At 35.6% G+C, this 22,478-nt stretch overlaps 1 pseudogene; it reads left to right on the top strand.

Annotated features, from left to right (window-relative positions):
* Positions 1-68: 68 nt before the first annotated feature.
* On the top strand, positions 69-21,356 carry LOC114082564 (zinc finger CCCH domain-containing protein 11A pseudogene; annotated as a pseudogene).
* The last annotated feature ends 1,122 nt before the right edge of the window (positions 21,357-22,478 follow it).

Here is a 22,478-nt window from a genome sequence, read left to right as displayed (position 1 = left end):
GTAGAACTTACAGCACCTAAGTGGCACAGAAACTTGGTCCTCCTGAGTATAGGAGAGATAACACATAGATGAATCCCAAGAATGATGAACTTCAGAGTGTTAGAAATTCTGAGGTGCCACAAGAAATTAAACATGTGTTCAAAGGTGGGTGTGCAAGGCAAACTTTACTTCTGCCAGAAGGGAGTGCTACCTAACCTGTCTAGCATAACACACCTAGTTGGTCAGTCTGTCTATTCTTATCCATAAAACAGTCTTACACTTTACCCAGAGTCGAGGAGTTCAGGGTTACAATTGATGTGATTAGATAATTTTACAATTGTGATGAGCAAAGTGCAGAGCTATAATTAAAATGGCTTCAGTTGAATCCAATGAGGGTCTAAATATTATATTCTGAAAGTGGACCACCTAACTTTGTATCTCACAAGAGGAAATATCTGCACCAGATCATGGAAGCAATATTACCATTTTAACTTGGGTGAGATTATTTCTCATTGTAGTTTTGATTTGTATTTTATGGATTGTTAATGACACTGAATATTTTTTTTCATATATGTTTAAGTCAATTGAATATCTTCTTTTAACCATCTCTTCATTTGACCATTTGATCATTTTAAATTGGATTGCTCATATTTTCTTTGTTTTGAAGATTTTTTTCAGTTTTTTAAAATATATTCTGGACACTATCTTCTTGTCAGATGCATAGTGTAATCATTTTATTTTATTTTGATAAATTCTCTTTGTCAATTTTTACTTCTGTTTCCTGTTCTTTGGAGTCCTGTGCAGAAAATCATTGTTTGTAAAAATATATTGAAGTACTTCTGCTAGTAGTTTCAGGGTCTCATGTTTCACATTAGATTCTATGATCCATTATGAATTGATTTTTGGACCATATGAGAGAGTTTCAGGCTCAATCTTCTGCATGTGAATATCCAGTTCAATTAGAACTATTGGTGGAAAAGGTAGTCCTTACTCAACATAGTATTTTGTCACCTTTATTGAGGATCAGATGACTGTAGATATTTAGTTTACTTTGAGTTCTCTATTCTGTTCCATGTCCTCTCTTTTATGTCAACACCATGCTGCTTTTGTTCCTATGGCTCTGTAATATTTCTGGAAGTCAGATATTGTGATGCTGCCAACTTTGCTGTTTTTTGGTCAACATATGTTGAACATTCAAATCTTTTTTGCCTTCATTTAAAATTTTGGGTTGTTATTTTCTAGTTTTGTGAAAGATTACATTGGTAGTTTGATGATGTTTCCTTTGTGTATGTTGAGTTTTTCTTTTTTTCTAGTATGGACATTTGAACAATATTGATTCTTCAATGAGAATACAAGAGGTATTTACACATTTTAATATTTTCTTCAAGATCTTTCACCATCAGTATTTGGTAATTTTCATCAATAGAGGTTTTTACTTCTATAGTTTAGGCTGTTTCTATTTTTTTTTGTGTGTGTGTCTTTCTGTGTTTGTGTGTATAAGACTAATGTAAGTGGAGGTAATTTCATGATATCTTTCACTGAAAATTTATTTTTAATGTATAGAGAATTGACTGATTTTATAGCTGCTACTTTATTGAATTCATGAGTCTTTAGGTTATTCCATGTATGGAATCATGTCATCTATTAACAGGGTTAATTTGACTTCATCATTTCCTATTTGTATGCCTTGTATTTATTTTCCAGGCCAAAATTTCTAGTAGTATACTGAATAAGAGTTGTGAGAGTGAACATTGTTCTCATCTTCCTGATCTTGGAGGAAATACTTCCAAATTTTCCTCATTCAGTTACTTGGCTGTCTTTGCAATATATGCTTTTTATTATGTTGATTTATCACCCATCCTTTTGTACTTTGTTCAGAGATTTTTATTGCAAATGGATTTTGAATATTTTTTCAAATTCTTCTGCTGCACTTATTGACGTGATCATGATTTTTGTACTTATTTCTTCTTATATGGTGTATTATATTTACTGAAGTTCATGTGCTGATTTGAATCTTTGAATGAAGTCAGTGGTGATCTTTTTGATCTGCTGTTGACTTACATTTAGTAGTAGTACTTTAGGATTCTTTTCATTTATGTTAATCAAAGATATTGGTCTATAATTTATTATTTTTTTATTTTTCTATACCCAGGTCAGGTTTTTGTAGCTTTGCTCTAGCCTCAAAGAAGTAATTGTGGGTGTTCCCTAACATTAAATTGCATGAAATAGTTTTAGAAGCATTAATGGTACTTCTTGTTTAAAAGTTTAGTTAAATTCAACAGTGGAGCCATTTGGGAATGGGCATTCCTTTGTTGAGTGACATTATTACTGATTCAATCTCATTACATATTACTAGTTTGCCGCAGTCTGGCTGGGCACAATCAGAAGCCACTTGTCAAAAGAAACTAACTTTATTTTTAGAACCACACACCAAACAAACCAGCCTCTCGGGAAAAACCCTCAGAGCCTCAACTGCCACCACCGGCTTTCCACAAGCCTCTCTCTCCCCCCACAAGCTTCTCCCCACCTCCCACAATCCTCCTGCTCTTGAGGCCGATTGGCTGGGTCACGTGGGCAGAGCCAAAAAAGTCCCCCAATGAGCAGCTCCGTGGTCTGAAAGGGCAGGGAAACAGTCCAATGAGCATCACCGCAGAGGAGCCAATCAGCTAGATGTTGCTGGGGCCGAGGAGCCAATCAGCTAGATGTTGCTGGGGCCGCTGTGAGCCAATCATCAGCCGGCAGCTGGATTGCTGGCAGCTGGAAGTTTGCTGGGGCCCCTTCGGCTGTGGCTCTCAACACTGGTGGTGAGTAATATATAAAGAACAAAACCATAATCATCGCTCCGGAGGTTGGGAATTCCAAGACCCAATGCCCATGGAATTGATCATCTGGTAAGAGCTGCAACCTCTGAATGTGATCAATTCTGTATGGACACATGGGAGATGAACAGAACAGTTTTAAACTCCAAATGTCCCAACATTTAAGGCATCTTATATGCAACACCTGAATTGCAATGGCAGGCTAGATAGCTTTCCATTACTTCAACAACACTCCTGAGCTAATCCATTTTAAAGGAGAAAAAGTTTGTGTCAGACCTTGAAGTTCCTGCTAAGTGATCCTGATATTTTGGACTTATTGTGCAGTGAGAACATATGACAGAAGGATTTTGTTTATTTACTGTAAGTAGGGAAATAGAGAGAGCAAAAGGGTCTCCGTCCCATTATCCCAATCAAGGGCCTGCCCCCAATGACATAACTTTTTCTAACAATGTCCTACATTTTAATTTCCACTAACTTCAAAGTTTACCTAGGGGATTGACCAAAATTTTAAAGCATATGTCTTTTGGGGACATTTTCATTCCAAACTGATATTCTGCCCATGGCCCTCAAAGGCACATGTGCATCTGACAATGAAAATGTCATTCATACAATACACAAGAGTCTGCAAAGAACTACAAGCTTTCCTATGTTCAAAAGGCCAAGTGCAACATCTTCTCTGAGACCCAAGGCAAAGTCAGCTCTGATCCCCTATAAAAGTTGTTTACAAAACCCCAAAGTGACATATTTCCAACAAAAATTGCCAGAGGTTAAATGCTCATGCTAAATGAAATCAAGAGGCAAATATTAAGGAAAAATCAGACCAGAGTGAGACCAAAACCCAGCAGGGCAAACATAAAATTCTACAGCTCCATAGCCAGCATCCACATCTTGTGGTAACATGATGTGAGCTGTAAAGCATTTGGCTGCTTCAAGCCTGCAGTCATGCTGGTTGCAGTCCACATGATCACTCTTTTGGTCTGGCTGTGACCACTGCCTGCAGCTTCCCTCAGCAGGAGTTCCATGCTCATGGAGTCTCAAATTTCCTGGGGTCTCCATCATACCTTTTAGCTTCACTTTGACAGATTCACAAATTGCCTTCTCAGGGGATACATTCAGGGATCCAAACCATAGCATATACTGTCTAGCCTCACCAGATTTTCTTTGAATTATCAGGGAAAGCCTCCATGCCACAATAACTCTGGCATACTGCATGTCTGCACACCCAGCATCAAAGAGGTGACATTGAGGTCTGCTGCCAGAATGAACTCTAATGGGGTTTACCTGTATCAAAACTGCAGTGTCCTCAGTTAGTTTGTGGCAGAACACGGAAAAATGAATCCTGAGGAAATTATTTCTAAGGCAGCCTGCTGTGACTTTGGCACCCACATGCTCTTTTTTCAAATAAAATTATTTGAAACAAATTAACACACCTTTGAGATACTTTTTTAAATTTGGGGGTTGTATTTTCTTTTATTTCATCTATCTTTTGTCTGTATTTTTATTGGTTCATTCTGGTTGTACATAACATTAGGATTCCTTGTAACATAGTCGCACATATGCACACACACACACACAAAAAAAAACAGTATAATTTGTCTAGTAGCATTTTCCAGTATTTCCCCTTTGCCCCGGCTCTTCCCTAGGCCTAGTCCTTTTCCTCTATTCTACCCATCTTTTGAGGAAGCTCCTCACTGCTTTCCATCATAATTATTCTAATGTACAGTCCTACCAACAGTGCAGAAGCATTCTTTTCCTCCACATCATATACAGCATGTACTTTTGTTTTACTCTTAATGACAGACATTCTAACAGGAGTGAGATGAAATTAGGTACAGCATTTACCTAATTGCTAACAATGTTGAATATTTTTACACAGGTTTCTTGGCCATTTCTCTTTTTATCTTTGAGAGGTGTCTCTTTGTTACTTTGCTCACTCATTAATTGGGTTACTTATTTATTGGGGTTAAAATTTTGATTTCTTTATGTATTCTGGATATTAAGCCTTTGTCAGAACAATAGCTAACAAAAGTTTCTCCCATTCTATGGGTTCATGTTTCATATTTGTAATTGTCTCCTTTCCTGTATAGAAGATTCATTTTTTTCATTATTTTGAGAAAACTATAATCAAATCACTATACATTGTATTTAATACAATTTTACCAATTGAAAAAAGTAAGTTTAATCTTTCCAGACCTGCGTAACTGTTAATTTTGGAAAATACCAACTCAACACAGTAAGCAGTGATACCTTTTCCAAGTTGGACCGCACAGCTAATGTTCCCAAAAATACAAATTTCATATATATATATATATATATATATATATATATATATATATACATACCGATAATAGCCGTATGTTATGTATCAATAGCAGCTACAGCTTAGAAAATGTTCCGTAGTCAGTTGAGCAAAATTGTACAGAAACTACAGCACACTGCATTAAAAAATGAAAGGAAAAAAAAAGCAAAACAAAACCCAATAAAACAGCAAATTTATTCTACTGTTGTGATACCTAGCACCAATTTTTTATATTCTCAATCACACCTTGGAAAGAAAACATCTAGAGTAACATTCTTGAAAATGTATCTGATAAAGCATGATCACTACTGCATATCATGAAGCATGAGCAAGAATATTTACATTCATAGTGTATGATACAGTACAGTTCTACATCTTTAATACCAGAGGATCAAATTTAAAAGGCATTATTTGATATTTGATTCTACTTTTCCAGCATAGGGGCCAAAGGATGGGGTGACACAACTCTGTGAAGAAATTCCTTATGATTTCCTTTAGCTGGAGGCACAATTCCAAATACTCACTCTCTTTGTGAACATCAATTTGTGAAAACAGTTTTTTTAAATTTTTTAAATATTTTTAGTTGTACATGGACATAATACCTTATTTTATTTATTTATTTATTTTTATGTGGTGTTGAGGATTGACCCCAGTGCCTCACATATGCTAGACAAGAGCTCTACCACTAAGCTATAAAGCCAGGAAAAAATCAAAATACAAAAAGCAAAACAAAACAATTATAGGATTCATAATTTGAGGTAAGCAAGAGTCACCCTAACTAGTAATCAATCAAATCTGTCATGTTTTAATGGTGAGCACTTCATGGAAGAAAGGAGATGTCATGTAGCACTTTGAAGCTTCAAACCAAAGCCAAAACAACTTTCTTTTTTTATTTTGATGCCATCCCATTTGGCATTATTTGGCATTATTTCCTGAGCTTTAAGGTTTTTCTGACAATGTTGTTATCTGTGCCTTATGTTGGAGTGTGCACACTATGTTTCTCTTCTGAGAGTTTCTGATTTTGTCATCTAATGACTCGGTCTTTGATCCATTTTTATTTAATTTTTGTACATGGTGAGAGGTAAGGACCTATTCTATATAAGTGTCTGATCCTTCTACATGAAGATAACCTCTAATCCTGCTACAATTTTTTTTAAATAAGGATGTCTTTTCTCCACTGTATGTTTTTGGAAATTTCATCAAGGATCAGATGACAGTATCTGTGTGGGTTTGTTTCTGTGTCTTTTATTCTGTACCATTGGTCTATATGTCTGCTTTTAAGGCACTACCATGTTGTTTTTGTTACTTTAGCTCTGTATTATAACTTGAGGTCAGGAATAGTGATTTTCCAGCATTACCTTCTGGGTTTAAAATTGTCTTTTGCTATTCTGGTTCATTTATGCTTCCAAATTAATTTTAGGACTGTTTAATTTGTTCTATTTCTATGAAGAATTTCATTGTTATTATGATAGGAATTGCCCTGAATCTGTATATTGCATGACCAATTTAACAGTGTGAATTCTGCCTATCCAAGAACATGGAAGGTGTTTCCATCTTCTTGTGTCTTCCTCAATTTCTTTTTACACCTTCTATGGTTTTCGTTGTATAGGTCTTTCGCCTCCATGTTTAGATTTATTCCCAGATATTTTTGAGATTACTGTGAATGGGATTGTCTTACTGATTTCTCCTTCAGCAGATTCATTTTTGGTATATAGGAAAGATTGATCTTTGTTTGTTAATGTAACATGCTAGTTGTTTTGCATTTATTTTCTTATTTTTGCTTTTTTATATACATGATTTAGAATGCATTTTCACTATAATATATAATTAGAATCCAAATATTTTGGTTGCATATGGTGTGGAGTTTCACTGGTCATGTTTTTAGATAAGAATATAGGAAAGTTTTGTCTGTTTCATTCTATTGTCTTTTCTAATCCCATCCCTCCTCCCTTCCCTTCATTCCCCTTGGTCTAATCCAATGAAATTATATTCTTCCCTCCACTTTGCTGAATTTATTTGTTAGGTCTAACCATCTTCTGGTGGAGTATCTTGCTTCTTCTATTTATAGGATCATATTATCTACAGTGACAATATGACTCCTTCTTTTCCTCCAGTTATCACAATAGAATGAAACAGACAAAACTTTCCTATGTTCTTATCTAAAAACATGACCAGTGAAACTCCACACCATATGCATAATTTCTCAGGCTATAGTTTCTATACTATATTGAATATAAGAAGTGAGAGTGGGCATCCTTGTTCCAGATTTTAAAGGAAATGCTTCCAGTTTTTACCTATTCAATATGATTTTGGCTTTTGGTATGCCATGCATTTTCTTTATCATGTTGTTGTAGGTTTCTTCTGTCCTATGATCCTTCATTGTTTTTATAATGAATCAGTGCTGAATTTTGCTGAAGGCTGTCTTTGCATCTATTGAGATGAACAAGTGATTTTGTCCTTAGTTCTATTTCTATAATGAATTATATTTACTGACATGTTAACCATCCTTGCATATCTGGAATAAAATCAATTTGGTCAAGATGTACAGTATTTTAATATGCTGTTGAGTATAGTTTGCTAATATTTTATTAAGGTATTTTGCATCTATGTTCATCATTCTCTGTGTTAGGCTTTTTAATTATAATGCATCATGGAAAAGTTCTTTCTCAGTTTGTTGATTTGGGGTCCTGAATACACCCTATATCTTGAGGTCTTACTCACTCTCAGGATTTGATGAATTTCTGTTATTATTTTCCTAAAGAGGTTATCAATTGCATTAGCCTATGTCTGACAGCTCTTTTCAATTCCAATGATTCTTAAATTCAGCATCTTAATGTTGTACCAGAGTCTTTGTATTTGTCATCATGGTTATTTTCTTTTTTTAGTACTGTCTGAATGTTCAAAACTGACACTTTGTCTTCCAGCTCTGCGATTCTGTCTTCAGCATGGTCTGTTTTATTAGAGAGACTTCAAGGTGAACATTTTATTTGATTTATTGTGTCTTTCATTTACATGATTTCTGTTTGTTCATTTTTCAGTAGCTCGATTTCCTTACTGAATTTCTCACCCGAATTATCTACTGACTTCCTTCATTCATTCAGTAGTTTTTCTATGCTCCCTGAGAAGCCATTGATAATTTAAAAATTAATCTTTTAAATTCTTTAACTGACATTTCATCATTCTGAAAATTTTGGGGGCCAGGGTAATGATGAATAATAAACTTTAGGAGGTATAATGTTACAGGTTTTTTTCCCTTTTTTGTATTCTTATATTTGGTTTATGCATCTATTGGGATGTATTTCTCTTCCATTCTTATATGTGGGCCATGTTATGGCAAGGACTTCTCTTGCCAAAGGGTCTCATATTGATATATATTGTGAAACTGCATAGGTTCATTCAAGCCTTTGTACTAATATCTCCGTTTTTGCCGTATAAGTAGGTGCCTATGGGTGGTACATGAAGACCTCCCTAGGGTTCTTGCTTGGTGTCTGGTCTATAGTTCAGGGGATTTTGGTCACTCTTATTATTTATACTAAAATATAGCATATATTTTGGTTAATTTGTGTGTGGAACAAGGTGCACTGTCTTTTGGTTTGCATTAATTCCACATAATAATCTGTACCCTGTGAACTTGTAGTGTCCCTTTAGACTCCCAGCACCACACAGTATAGGAAAATAACAGAAACCACTGAAACAAGAAATATACAGCATTAAAATAAGTACCTCACACCTACCAGGACACATGCAACCTAGTTACCCCAAAACAGTAATGAGGGCCAAATATTGTCAACAGCAAAAATAATAAATAACCCTGAACTAGATCTGGCATAAAAGTAAACAACAACTATCAACCATTTCATGTATTGTGCCACCAACTGCAGCACAATGAATGTTAGGGACAGTAGTTATTAAAACCAACTATTTCTGTTAGATGGTCAAAATACAGTTCAGAGGCTGGGGTTGTGGCTCACTGGTAGAGCATTGTCTGATATGTGTGAGGCACTGGGTTTGATGCTCATCACTACATACAAATAAATAAATAAATAAAATAAAGATATTTAAAGAACAGTACATTAGTAGAAAATAAAATGTGACAGGAAGGTAGAAGAAAATTTAGAATTTTCAAAATGTGAACCAAGAGAATGTAGAAGAGACATAGCAAGTGATGGTCATAAAGAAGGAGGAAAAAATAGAAAAAAATAAAACAAAAATGGGGACAGAGAGAGAGAACAAGAGGTTTGGGTTGTTATTGGAAAAAGGAGGGAGAGAAAAAGAAACAATAAAAACCAACAAACATAAAAAGGAAACAAAAATAAACCAAAACTCAAGGAAAATTAACTGTCTTAAAATATAGTAAAATTGAGAACAAAAAAATTGTGTTTATGTGTGTATTCATATAAATTGGCATATATATGTGCATATATAATTTTTAAATACAGGTATACATGCATATGTTTACATATGCATACATATAACCAATAAGCACAATAGGAATGATAAAAATAAAAAAAAATATTCTTAATATAAATTAATATATTTTTCCACTGAGAGTCAAAACAGTCAAAAAAGTTTATCAATGCTTATGCCCAATTTTCTTTTCCATGTCTTCTTGGGATATGTACTGAGAAAGAAAGCCCTGAGGGTTGTTAACCCCTTACACTTTTTGTGTTGCTCACCAAGCTGCAAGCTGAAATTGCCTAAATTTGAAGCTGGTTGAAATAGCTATCAGAATCCTTTCTCACAGTATATGGTAGGGTGGAATGGGAATAAATGTCAATTGGAGTTTTGTTTGAAAATACCAGTTCAATGCATGCCCAGGGTGGTGATGCTTTATAGTTCTGAGGGAAATCCAAATGACTAGGAATTATACGCAATCAGGCCTTAGCGAGTTTGTTGGATGTGGTGTGCTCTGGAAATATTAGATCAACATGTTCCTATGGCTGGGAAGATTCCAATCTCTGCTGGGTTCCTGAATCTCAGGAGATTCCCAAGAATTCTACTCACTGGCAGGGGATCCAACCCTTTGCTGGTCTTATACACTTCAATGTCCATGAGCACATCCTCCCTGGGCTTTAGTTACTGATTTTATTCATGGCCTTCTTTTCATTCCCCAGACACTTCCCTTGGTTTCATGAGCCTCCAGACTCAAAAGGAAAGCAAGTTGAACTCCTCTCCAATTTTCTGTTTTAAATTCCCCTAGATAAAATCTTCTCTGTGCCTGTTTCACTCATGTTCTTCTTGGTATCCTCTAGGCCATATGATAGATGCATGGAAGGACAGTATGATGATGAGATCTCCCAGGCTCCAACATTGGAAAGCTGCTTCATGACCTCCTCATCATGCCTCCTACTGCAGTTCTCTGCATGCCTGTTGTGAAATACAGAGCGTTTTTCAAACACCACTTTGCTGTGCAGCCTCTGCATTGGCTAAGGTCAAGTTGCTCTTCTGATCTACAGGTTTATCAATGCCAAATTTGTTCATTGTGCTTTTCTCTATGTTGCTCTTTCCTTTTGCAGTTTAACCCGTGCCACTGGTGCTGCCACAATCAAACCTGAATCAATGTACTCTTTCTTGTTCTTTGCTCAAAGAACTCTATTTTTTAATATCTAGGACTCTCCGAATATCCAATGTTGAATTGCAGTAATTCCTTATTTCACCCAACTCACTGAAAAACAGTAACCTTTGGCTTGACTCCCAAGCTGGGGAGCATCTTGAAATTCAGCCTTGCCCTAATCATCTTGAAACACCCATCATTTGTATAGCTTTGAGCTTACAATAAGAGATGGGGTATTGAAGATACCTGAGATACACCCAAGGCATCTTTCTTATTGTCACATTGACAACTATTTGGCTTTTGGGAAAGATGGGATCTCACTATATTGATGAGGCTTCCCTTTATTCCACAATCCTTCTGCCTCTGTCTCCCAAGAAGGCACTTACCACTATTTCCAACATGGCTTCAACGTAGTGGCCCTAATTTCATTAGTACTTGGCCCTTTCTTTGGAGCACCTTCACATATTTTCCTTTTCTATGCAAGCTTCAATTTTTAAAAAATATTTCCATTATACTCCCCTTTTGCTGCTGACTCTCAAAGTAAATTTGGCTAAATGCTGTCAGTAATACCCAGGCTGTTTCCTGAATGTTGTGCTTCCCTGATCTTATTCCGGCAGATAAGCTAGTCTGTAAATTGGGTGTCCCTCAAATTCTTAGGGCACAGATATAATGCCTTCAAATTCTCATCTAAGTATAACATGGATGGCATCTAGTCCAGTTCTCAATGGAGCCCTTATTTCTATCTCGTATTTCATGAGCATAAACCTAACTGTCTTCATTTCTATCAGTATTCTGATCTTCTGAGTTCTCATCAGAATTTCTCTTTCAGCTCTATTCACAGAACACTATCCTGCTTCTCCAGAAGTTTTCAAATTTCTCCCATAATCCAGTTCTAAAGCATTTACACATCAGCACAGATATCAACAGAGAAACAACCTAGGTAATATGTAACATTTTTCTGTTAGTCAACTTTCTACTACTGTGAAAAAATTTCTGAAGCATCAATTTTAAATGAGGAAACATTAATTTTTGTCTAAGGGTTTCTAAGGTTTCAGTTCATTTTGCCCTGCTACAATGAAATGACAGAATAGGTAATTTATTTAAAAGCACATGCATTTACTTATAGCAGAAGAGTGGACATTGTATTCCAAGATCATGGCTTTCACTTAAGATCATCCAGTAAGTGATGCATCCTGCAGAGGGGAAAAGTTTCTTTTCTCACATCACAGAGAAGTGAAACAGCAAGCTCAATTTTTCAGTCATCCTCAATGTTCCACCACTTAATAATATCACATTGGCAACACCTATACTCTGGATAGAACTGATAACAACCATAGAAGACATTCACAGAAAGGGAGACCATGTAGGATTGCCCTGGACATGTCAAAGTTACTTTCAATAGTCTGGTTTGTAATGAGAGAAGTGATTGTGCACTCTGCCAGAGTAAAAGACAAACAGAAAAAAATATGTAATATTTTGTAAATACAGAGTATTTCACAATACCAAAAATACCTGTAAATTTCATGAGTTTTTAAAAATAACAATACATATATATGATACATAACAAGAGCAATAACTAGAGAGTTCACTTATAGATTGTAGATTTGTACAGTTTTAGGGATGAATAATATACTGATATTATCTACTCTAAATATTACTGGAATATCTGCCCTCAGGTTAAAAAACTAAGACTAAAATATTTCTCCAAAAGCAACAATTCATTTTTATATAATCTTTCTTTCATCACCTCCTCACTTAGTTCTCATGATGTAAAATAAAATTTAAACCCTCTCACAAACAGAGGCTTGCCCACAGACATACAAAGTCAAATGCATACATACACATTTGTCATGCTATTAATGATTAACAACTATCTATGTGGAGAAAGGTGATAATTTATAGCATACACTTATTGATATTTCTGATCTTCTTCTTCTACCATAGCTATCAACATGATGCCACTGAATATGGAATTTTGGGAGAGGTGTGCTCAATCAAAATCACTTTTGCTTTTTCTCATAAGAAATATACCACAGATGAAAATAAGGAGTACTGAATAATAATAAAATTAATTAAAATTATGAGGAAAATATGAGTTTTGGGTGTTTAGTATATTTGATTTTAATAACATTTATTTAATTGAATGTTTATATAATTTTGAATTTAATATGGCATGTTTGTCAATTGGGTTACAAAACTTCTTAAAAATTTAGTGATTGATATATCAATACACCACAGTAAATCCCATATTTATGCATAACCACCAGGGCTGGGGATGTAGCTCAAGCAGTTACACGCTCATCTGGCATGTATGGGGCGCTGGGTTCAATCCTCAGCACCACATAAAAATAAAATAAAGATGTTGTGTTCACCAAAAACTAAAAAATAAATATTAAAAAATTCCCTCCCCCCCCCTCTCTCTTTAAAAGAAGTTGATTTTAAGTGATCAATTAATTAAGAAAACATATAAGAAATGAGTTAAGGGAGAACCTGCAGGATAAAAAAGAGCAGTTTAATAAAGTGACTGAGATTCTGAAAAAGAATCACATAGAACGAATGGAAATAAGGACACTTTTTCTGGTTGGCTTTAGAGCCTGTGCTTGTAGCTGGACTCCATATTTGATGCTGGCAGTCTAGAGTTTCTGGTGATTCTACTGCTGTGAGGATTGTGTGCTGCCAATGCTAAGAAAGAAGATAGATGCAGCAGCAGGCAGGTGTTGGCGATAGTGTCTCGGGTTACGATTTTTTAAATCATAATGAGAAACACCTCCCTAAACTCCCATAATTGATTAGGGGATAGGCCCTATACTGCCCCCACAACCTTGGAAAAAATCCCGGAAAGTTGACTAGTATTAAGTGTGAGTAAAGTTTGATTTAGTTTTGTCATGGATAGTCTTTGGCAAGATTTAGTCTAGAAACTATGTAGTATTTACCATATGAGAATCAAAATTTCTTTGTTACTGGGTTGGTTTAAAAATTTAGAAAACTCATTTCTATACATTATTTTTTAATTCTTAAATGGTAAATATATCATAGTAAAATAAAATTTTAGATCTAAACATTTACCTTTTTACTACCTGGAGTAAATTATAGTAAAGCATTTGATTATTTACTACTACTTAAAAAAACCTCCATCTTCCATAGCTGAACAATATAATTTATTTATTTATTTATTTTTAAATTTTTTATTGTTGGTTGTTCAAAACATTACAAATTTCTGGATATATCATATTTCACACTTTGATTCAACTCCCATTTCTACCCCATAGACAGATTGCAGAATTACAGCAGTTACACATCCATTGATTTACATATTGCCATACTAGTGTCTGTTGTGTTCTGCTGCCTTTCCTATCCTCTACTATCCCCACTCCCCTCCCCTCCCCTCCCCTCTTCTCTCTCTACCCCCTCTACTGTCATTCATTTCTCCCCCTTGTATTATTTTTCCCTTTCCCCTCACTTCCTCTTGTATGTACTTTTGTATAACCCTGAGGGTCTCCTTCCATTTCCATGCAATTTCCCCTTCTCTCTCCCTTTCCCTCCCACCTCTCATCCCTGTTTAATGTTAATCTTCTTCTCATGCTCTTCATCCCTACTCTGTTCTTAGTTACTCTCCTTATATCAAAGAAGACATTTGGCATTTGTTTTTTAGGGATTGGCTAGCTTCACTTAGCATAATCTGCTCTAATGCCATCCATTTCCCTGCAAATTCTATGATTTTGTCATTTTTTAATGCAGAGTAATACTCCATTGTGTATAAATGCCACATTTTTTTTATCCATTCGTCTATTGAAGGGCATCTAGGTTGGTTCCACAGTCTTGCTATTGTGAATTGTGCTGCTATGAACATCAATGTAGCAGTGTCCCTGTAGCATGCTCTTTTTAGGTCTTTAGGGAATAGACCGAGAAGGGGAATAGCTGGGTCAAATGGTGGCTCCATTCCCAGCTTTCCAAGAAATCTCCATACTGCTTTCCAAATTGGCTGCACCAATTTGCAGTCCCACCAGCAATGTACAAGTGTACCCTTTTCCCCACATCCTCGCCAGCACTTGTTGTTGTTTGACTTCATAATGGCTGCCAATCTTACTGGAGTGAGATGGTATCTTAGGGTGGTTTTGATTTGCATTTCTCTGACAGCTAGAGATGGTGAGCATTTTTTCATGTACTTGTTGATTGACTGTATGTCCTCCTCTGAGAAGTGTCTGTTCAGGTCCTTGGCCCATTTGTTGATTGGGTTGTTTGTTTTCTTATTGTCTATTTTTTTGAGTTCTTTGTATACTCTGGATATTAGGGCTCTATCTGAAGTGTGAGGAGTAAAGATTTGTTTCCAGGGTGTAGGCTCCCTATTTACCTCTCTTATTGTTTCTTTTGCTGAGAAAAAACTTTTTAGTTTGAGTAAGTCCCATTTGTTGATTCTAGTTATTAACTTTTGTGCTATGGGTGTCCTATTGAGGAATTTGGAGCCCGACCCGACCGAATGTAGATCGTAGCCAACTTTTTCTTCTATCAGACGGCATGTCTATGATTTGATATCAAGCTCCTTGATCCATTTTGAATTAACTTTTGTGCATGGCGAGAGAAAAGGATTCAGTTTCATTTTGTTGCATATGGATTTCCAGTTTTCCCAGCACCATTTGTTGAAGATGCTATCCTTCCTCCATTGCATGCTTTTAGCCCCTTTATGAAATATAAGATAGTTGTAGTTTTGTGGATTGGTTTCTGTGTCCTCTATTCTGTACCATTGGTCCACCCGCCTGTTTTGGTACCAGTACTATGCTGTTTTTGTTACTATTGCTCTGTAGTATAGTTTGAAGTCTGATATCGCTATACCGCCTGATTCACACTTCCTGCTTAGCATTGTTTTTGCTATTCTGGGTCTTTTATTTTTCCATATGAATTTCATGATTGCTTTCTCTATTTCTACAAGAAATGCCGTTGGGATTTTGATTGGCATTGCATTAAACCTATAGAAAACTTTTGGTAATATCGCCATTTTGATGATGTTAGTTCTGCCTATCCATGAACAGGGTATATTTTTCCATCTTCTAAGATCTTCTTCTATTTCTCTCTTTAGGGTTCTGTAGTTTTCATTGTATAAGTCTTTCACCTCTTTTGTTAGGTTGATTCCCAAGTATTTTATTTTTTTTGAAGATATTGTGATTGGAGTGGTTGTCCTCATTTCCATTTCAGAGGATTTGTCGCTGATATACAGGAATGCCTTTGATTTATGCGTGTTGATTTTATATCCTGCCACTTTGCTGAATTCATTTATTAGCTCTAATAGTTTCTTTGTAGACCCTTTTGGGTCTGCTAGGTATAGAATCATGTCACCTGCAAATAGTGATAATTTAAGTTCTTCTTTTCCTATTTTTATGCCTTTAATTTCTTTCGTCTGTCTAATTGCTCTGGCCAGTGTTTCGACAACTATGTTGAACAGAAGTGGAGAGAGAGGGCATCCCTGTCTTGTTCCAGATTTTAGAGGGAATGCCTTCAGTTTTTCTCCATTCAGAATGATGCTAGCCTGAGGCTTAGCATAGATTGCTTTTACAATATTGAGGTATGTTCCTGTTATCCCTAGTTTTTCTAGAGTTTTGAACATAAAGGGATGCTGTACTTTGTCGAATGCTTTTTCCGCATCTATCGAGATGATCATATGGTTCTTATTTTTAAGTCTATTGATGTGGTGAATAACATTTATTGATTTCCGTATATTGAACCAGCCTTGCATCCCAGGGATGAATCCTACTTGATCATGGTGCACATTTTTTTTGATATGTTTTTGTATCTGATTCGCCAGAATTTTATTGAGGATTTTTGCATCTAGGTTCATTAGAGATATTGGTCTGTAGTTTTCTTTCTTTGAAGTGTCTTTGTCTGGTTTAGGTATCAGGGTGATGTTGGCTTCATAGAATGAATTTGGAAGTTCTCCCTCTTTTTCTATTTCCTGAAGTAGCTTGAAAAGTATTGGTATTAGTTCCTCTTTAAAGGTTTTGTAAAACTCTGTTGTATACCCATCCGGTCCTGGGCTTTTCTTAATTGGTAGTCTTTTGATGGTTTCTTCTATTTCCTCAATTGATATTGGTCTGTTTAGGTTGTCTATATCCTCCTGACTCAATCTGGGCAGATCATATGACTTAAGAAATTTATCTATGCCTTCACTATCTTCTAATTTATTGGAGTATAAGGATTCAAAATAATTTTTGATTATCTTCTGTATTTCTGAAGTGTCTGTTGTGATATTGCCTTTTTCATCCCATATGCTAGTAATTTGAGTTCTCTCTCTTCTTCTCTTCGCTAGTATGGCTAAGGGTCTGTCGATTTTGTTTATTTTTTCAAAGAACCAACTTTTAGTTTTGTCAATTTTTTCAATTGTTTCTTTTGTTTCGATTTCATTAATTTCAGCTCTGATTTTAATTATTTCTTGCCTTCTACTTCTTTTGCTGTTGTTTTGCTCTTCTTTTTCTAGGATTTTGAGATGAAGTATGAGATCATTTATTTGTTGTTTTTTTCTTTTTTTAAGGAATGAACTCCAAGCAATGAATTTTCCTCTTAGAACTGCTTTCAATGTGTCCCATAGATTCTGATATGTTGTGTCTGTGTTTTCATTTATCTCTAAGAATTTTTTAATTTCCTCCTTGATGTCTTCTATAACCCATTGATCATTCAGTAACCTATTGTTCAATCTCCAAGTGATGTATGCTTTTTCCTTCCTTCTTTTATCGTTGATTTTCAGTTTCATTCCATTATGATCAGATAAGATGCGTGGTATTATCTCTACTCCTTTATATTGTCTAAGAGTTGACCTGTCACATAATATATGATCTATTTTTGAACAATATAATTTAAAAAGAAAAGAAAAAATAAACAAAAATAGAAAAAAAAGAAAAACAAATGCTAAAATTCATTAAGATCCAATTTTTGGTCTTCAAGATTTCTTCACATGATAAGAAAAAATGAGAATTTTTTCCTATCTATATTATTGATATAATAAAAATATATATTTGTATGTAAATTAGTAGTAAAACATTTGATTCCAGGCTGTATAAGCAAGACTTTGAAGGGCCAGTGCTGAATATCATGCCAGTGATGCTGGTGTTGATATAAAAGAAGAAAAATAAATCTTACCTTGGGTAAAAACTAGAGTTTTGACACTGCCAATTTCAGAATGCTCATAATGTTGCCATGCCTTCTACCAGTTGCTACAGAACTTTGCATTTACTCCATAATTATATGTTTCTACTTTTTCTGTTTAAACACTCCTTGATGATAATGATATAGATTCATTTATATTGTATACATTGATATATGTATAAGAATATTCCATCATCTATATTTTGTGGGCATTCAAAAAAGTGTAATATTAGCTTCATGGTACTTTGCTATGTAAGTTCACTATTTTTATAATGTACTCAGATTTAAAGGCTTTTATAGTGTACTTTAAATAGGGAAACTTACCCAGATGTTTTATTTCTACACATTTGAATATGTGTTTGTATGTATGTGTATAAACCCGTTAGTATATGTGTATATTATCTACATAAAAGACTTTATTATTTATATACAAATATACTTTTATTATACAGATTAGGAAAAAATTCTCATTTTTTTCTTATTATCTGAAGAAATCTTGAGGACCAGAAATTAGATCTTGTTGAATTTTGGAGTCTGTTTTTCTTTTTCCATTTTTCCTTTTGTGTGTGTGTGTGTGTGTGTATTTTTTCCCTTTTATTTTTAAATTATATTGTTCATCTATGGAAGATGAAGTTTTTAAAAAAGAAATTTGAATTTGAAGTTCATCTTTTAAATAAATTCTTGTTTAGAGGATACGTAATGTTAGCTGTCTCCTGACTCACAAAGGTTGTTCAAATGGACATAATCTTCCAATAGTTGTGAGATGTTTTAAAGATGTTTTAAAAACACATCCTGTGTTTCAGTTGTGGCTGAGATGTTTCCTTAGCAATGTGAGGAGGTAAATTCTTTGGTCTCATTATTATGAATTCATGGATTCCGTGTTGATTTGACCTACAGGTGTAATAGATTGGAACTCAGTGAAGACACAGGCATTCTTGTTGAGAACAACCAGCTAATGACTGTGTTTTCAAAGACAATTTCTGTGACTTGAGTTGTCATTTGGTAGATTAACCCCATTTCAAGAGGACTTGACACTGACCTTCACCTTGATTAATCAGTGGCTTACTTTAAGAAGCCACATCTGGGCTAAGAATTTACCCAGCGCTTTCTAACCAAAGAGAAGACTTCTATTTTTTTTTTTCTATTCTCCATGTAAAAAAGGTGACAACTGCTCATTCTGTCAGTATGAAGCTGCACTAGGAAATGAAGCTGGTTGCACATTATGGTAAGAAAGATGGTGTTTTCAATGGGTGTGCAGGTGTCTACACATACAAACTGATTTTTAAAAATACAGTGAAATTCCTTGTTATTGAGAAAATCAACCAATGGGATGTCAAAACTTGATCTGCACTTTCCATCACCACAAAGGATGTCATATTGATGGCCTGTTTCTACCTCCAAGCAAACCAGTATTGACCGCTGTGTCTGAGTCACCAGATAAAGTGAAGTCTATCCAGCTAACAGTTCAGCAGAACAAATTGTCTGTTCAATCTAATTCCTACCCTCAGCTGCCGAGAGTTATAAAAGTAGAAAGTTCTGAAAACTCTCCTAGACTTACACATCCACCAGTTATAATCAATGCTGCAGATGATGATGAAAATGATCATGACCAGTTTTCTGAGGAGTGTGATGACATCAAAGCATCTACCCTGCAGCCAACTCCTGAAGTTCATAATGGATTACAAGTAATTTTGCTAGGAAACCTGGGGTCAATTTAAACAAGGCAAATTTTGAATCTTGGAATAAAAACTTGACAAACTTAAATTAAATCAAAGGAAATGAAAGAAAAAAATCCAAGAAGCAAGGTGAAGTTTCCGCAAGAATTTCCCATCTTTTACTCTAACCTTAGCCCATCCCAGGTCTTGAAAAAGAGAATGTTCAGGCTGTGGTGAGGGCAGTAACTCTGTCAAGCAAACAAGGAGAAGAAGCCTTTGTTAGACTGAGTCTCACTGAGAGACTGGTGAAACAAAAAATTTTTAGTAAATGGTGACAGTAATCCGCATTAAAGCAGAGCCTTACACGGAGACTATGAAAGAAAGTTGAAGGTCCAGGAAATAAACTTGATAAATCACCAAAAATAGTGCAAGTTTCCAAGTCATTGAAAGAGCAATGAGGCATGTTGCTTGGTTCAAATAATGAGGAAGCCACAGAAAGAGAGTTAATAAAGCTGGCGAGATCCATATGAAGGCATTTGAAGAAATTATTGAAAGAGCCAGTGAAAACGTGGAGAATTGCAAACAAAATTCAAGAAAGAAGGACCTCCAAAAGCTGAGGATCCTATTTCAGGAACAAGAAGCTCCTCCACTATCTGAATCAAAACCTTCTCTGAGGACTTGGATGAAAAAAAAAAAAAAAACTTTGGCAGAAGGAAAGAAAGACAAACAAGCAAAAAGGCTGCGAGTTTCATGAAGCTAAAGACTGATAGTGAAGTTAAAAAAAAGCAGCGATTCTGTCACCCAAAGTTGTCAGCAAAAGACAATCAAAGGAACCTGCAGGTAGAACAAAGTCTATACAGGAGGTACACATTAAGATGCTGGAGGAAATTAAACTGGAGAAAGAGCTAAGGGTGCAACAGAACACTGAGAGCAGGACCAGCTCTCAGCCCCACCCACCAAGTTCGCTCTCAGGGCAAAGTGGCAACATCAAATCACCAAAAGAAAAGGTATGAAAGAAGAGAAGAAACTTCAGGAAGAAAGTGACTTTGCTTCTCAGAGCAATACTACTAGAACTTAGCTTAATAAGGCTCCAGATGAAACCACAGAATTGATATCAGTAAAATTCTAGTTAAGAATGTGAGACCATGAGAGAGAAGCACATAGAGAAGAAGGAGAGAAGAGACTCATAGAATGAAAAATCAGCTTTGAGATCCCTCTGTGGAGATTCAGCCTCTTGCAATACCCACATCATGGAGACACCAGTACTCACTGCCATGTCAGATATCACATGGCACCTGACTAAAAGCTTCCTACAAAGTCAGTCCAGAAGATGGAGGTAGAAATCTTGTGGATTCAAGATTCCAAATTGAATGTGAAAGGTTCAGCACAGACTTTGTAAAAACGGGGTAAAGCTAAACCCAAAGTCATTGTGAAGCCATCTGTGGTTAAAGTTGTTTCATCTCCCAAATTGGCCCCAAAATACAAGGTAGTGGAGGTGAATCCTTCTATCATTGCAGTTATGAAGCTACTCAGTTTCAGCAGTGTCCTGCAGGAAAGCCCAGCTTTCAAAAGAGCACCTGTGGCTGTTGTACCACTCCTCTATGAGGACAAACAAGTCACCATACCTGAGACAGAAAAACCCAGAGAGAGTTTTGTGCTGCCTCCAACCCAATGGTCTTCAGATCCCTTACCCCAAGAAGTATCTGGCCCTTCCTCATCTGAAATGATCACGAAAACTTACCAGCTCAGCTCTGCCTCAACAGGAAAGCCCCCCAATCTCTGAGGAGAATGATTTTGAGAAACTAATATGGGAAATTTCAGGATTCAAAGTAGAAGCTGAGATTGAACTGAATCATGGGGAGGATGAAAATGACCTTTTACATGAGCTCCTAGAAATGATTGGCAGCTGGAGGTGGTAGGAAGAAGACTTAAAAAAAAACTCACCAAAAAAGTAGACTTAGTTTCATCTATTATATCGATCTGAGGTAAAAATTTCTTTCTTTGGTCTCAATTTTGTCACAAATTAGAAGTATACCTTTGAATTATCTGTAATGTGTCCTGGATTATTTGCAGTCAGAGTTTTCCGGTACCTTGATAACCATTTTTTTTTCCATATAGTGTAGTATCCTTGAGAAAATATTCTTTTCTCCACAAAAGAAGAGACTGAGGGAGATCCAAGTAAAAAGGCTGCAGGAGAACCTAGTGACTCCTTGAGGTGTTTGTCAGTTTGTGTTGTTTTCTCATTTGTGGTATTCTTTCTTTTATATATTGTCTTAATGTACTTAATATTATCTGAGTTTGGATGGAGACATCTGCAACCATTACAGACTAAATTTAATGCTATCACTAAAAAAGGAAAAAAAAATTCTGTGTAACATTGTATCTTTTTAAAGTTATTTGGAGATTCAACTAAGCGTTGAAGAGGTCTGAGCTGCTCAAGAAGCCCAAAATACAGACATAACTCTTTGAGAGCAATAGCTAATTTATTGTTACTGTAATTTTAAAGGCTTTAATGTGTCTCTTGGGTCCCCTGAAACTAATTTCCTACCTCTGGGATTCACTGGATTTTTTTTTTATAAAAGATGGCAAAATGATTAGAGAATTTTTTTAGTATAAAATTTGTCCTTTCTTCAGTACTTGCCTCCTGTTGTCATTGAATTATCACAGGGCCAAACACTGGTTATCATTTTTTTTAATTTCTAATTCTCCTAGCAAGCTCCTTTGCCTACTATTTAGTTGGTGCCCTTTAAGAACCATAGGATAAAAATAAATGAACTCATCATTCAGGATGCTACTATTTATCTACAGGCCAAAGCAGTACACACAATTGTACTCTAGCAGGGATATTGAAATACTCTGGGGGTGTATGTTATATCTTCCAGTTCTCTTTATTTCTGAATTTAATTTTCTTTTCTTGATGTTGGTCTCCTTCACATCACCTCAACATTTAGACTTGTGAAGGAACAATAATAATGAGGATAATAGTCTTGAAAGGAGACAAATTGTGCACAAGCTGAAGGAGGAGGAAATAAGGACTTGCC

The sequence above is a fragment of the Marmota flaviventris genome, chromosome X (genome assembly GCF_047511675.1).
Source record: "Marmota flaviventris isolate mMarFla1 chromosome X, mMarFla1.hap1, whole genome shotgun sequence".
Classification (NCBI taxonomy): domain Eukaryota; kingdom Metazoa; phylum Chordata; class Mammalia; order Rodentia; family Sciuridae; genus Marmota; species Marmota flaviventris.
The sequence above is the reverse complement of the archived record's forward strand: the minus strand, read 5'-3'. Positions and strand labels throughout refer to the sequence as shown.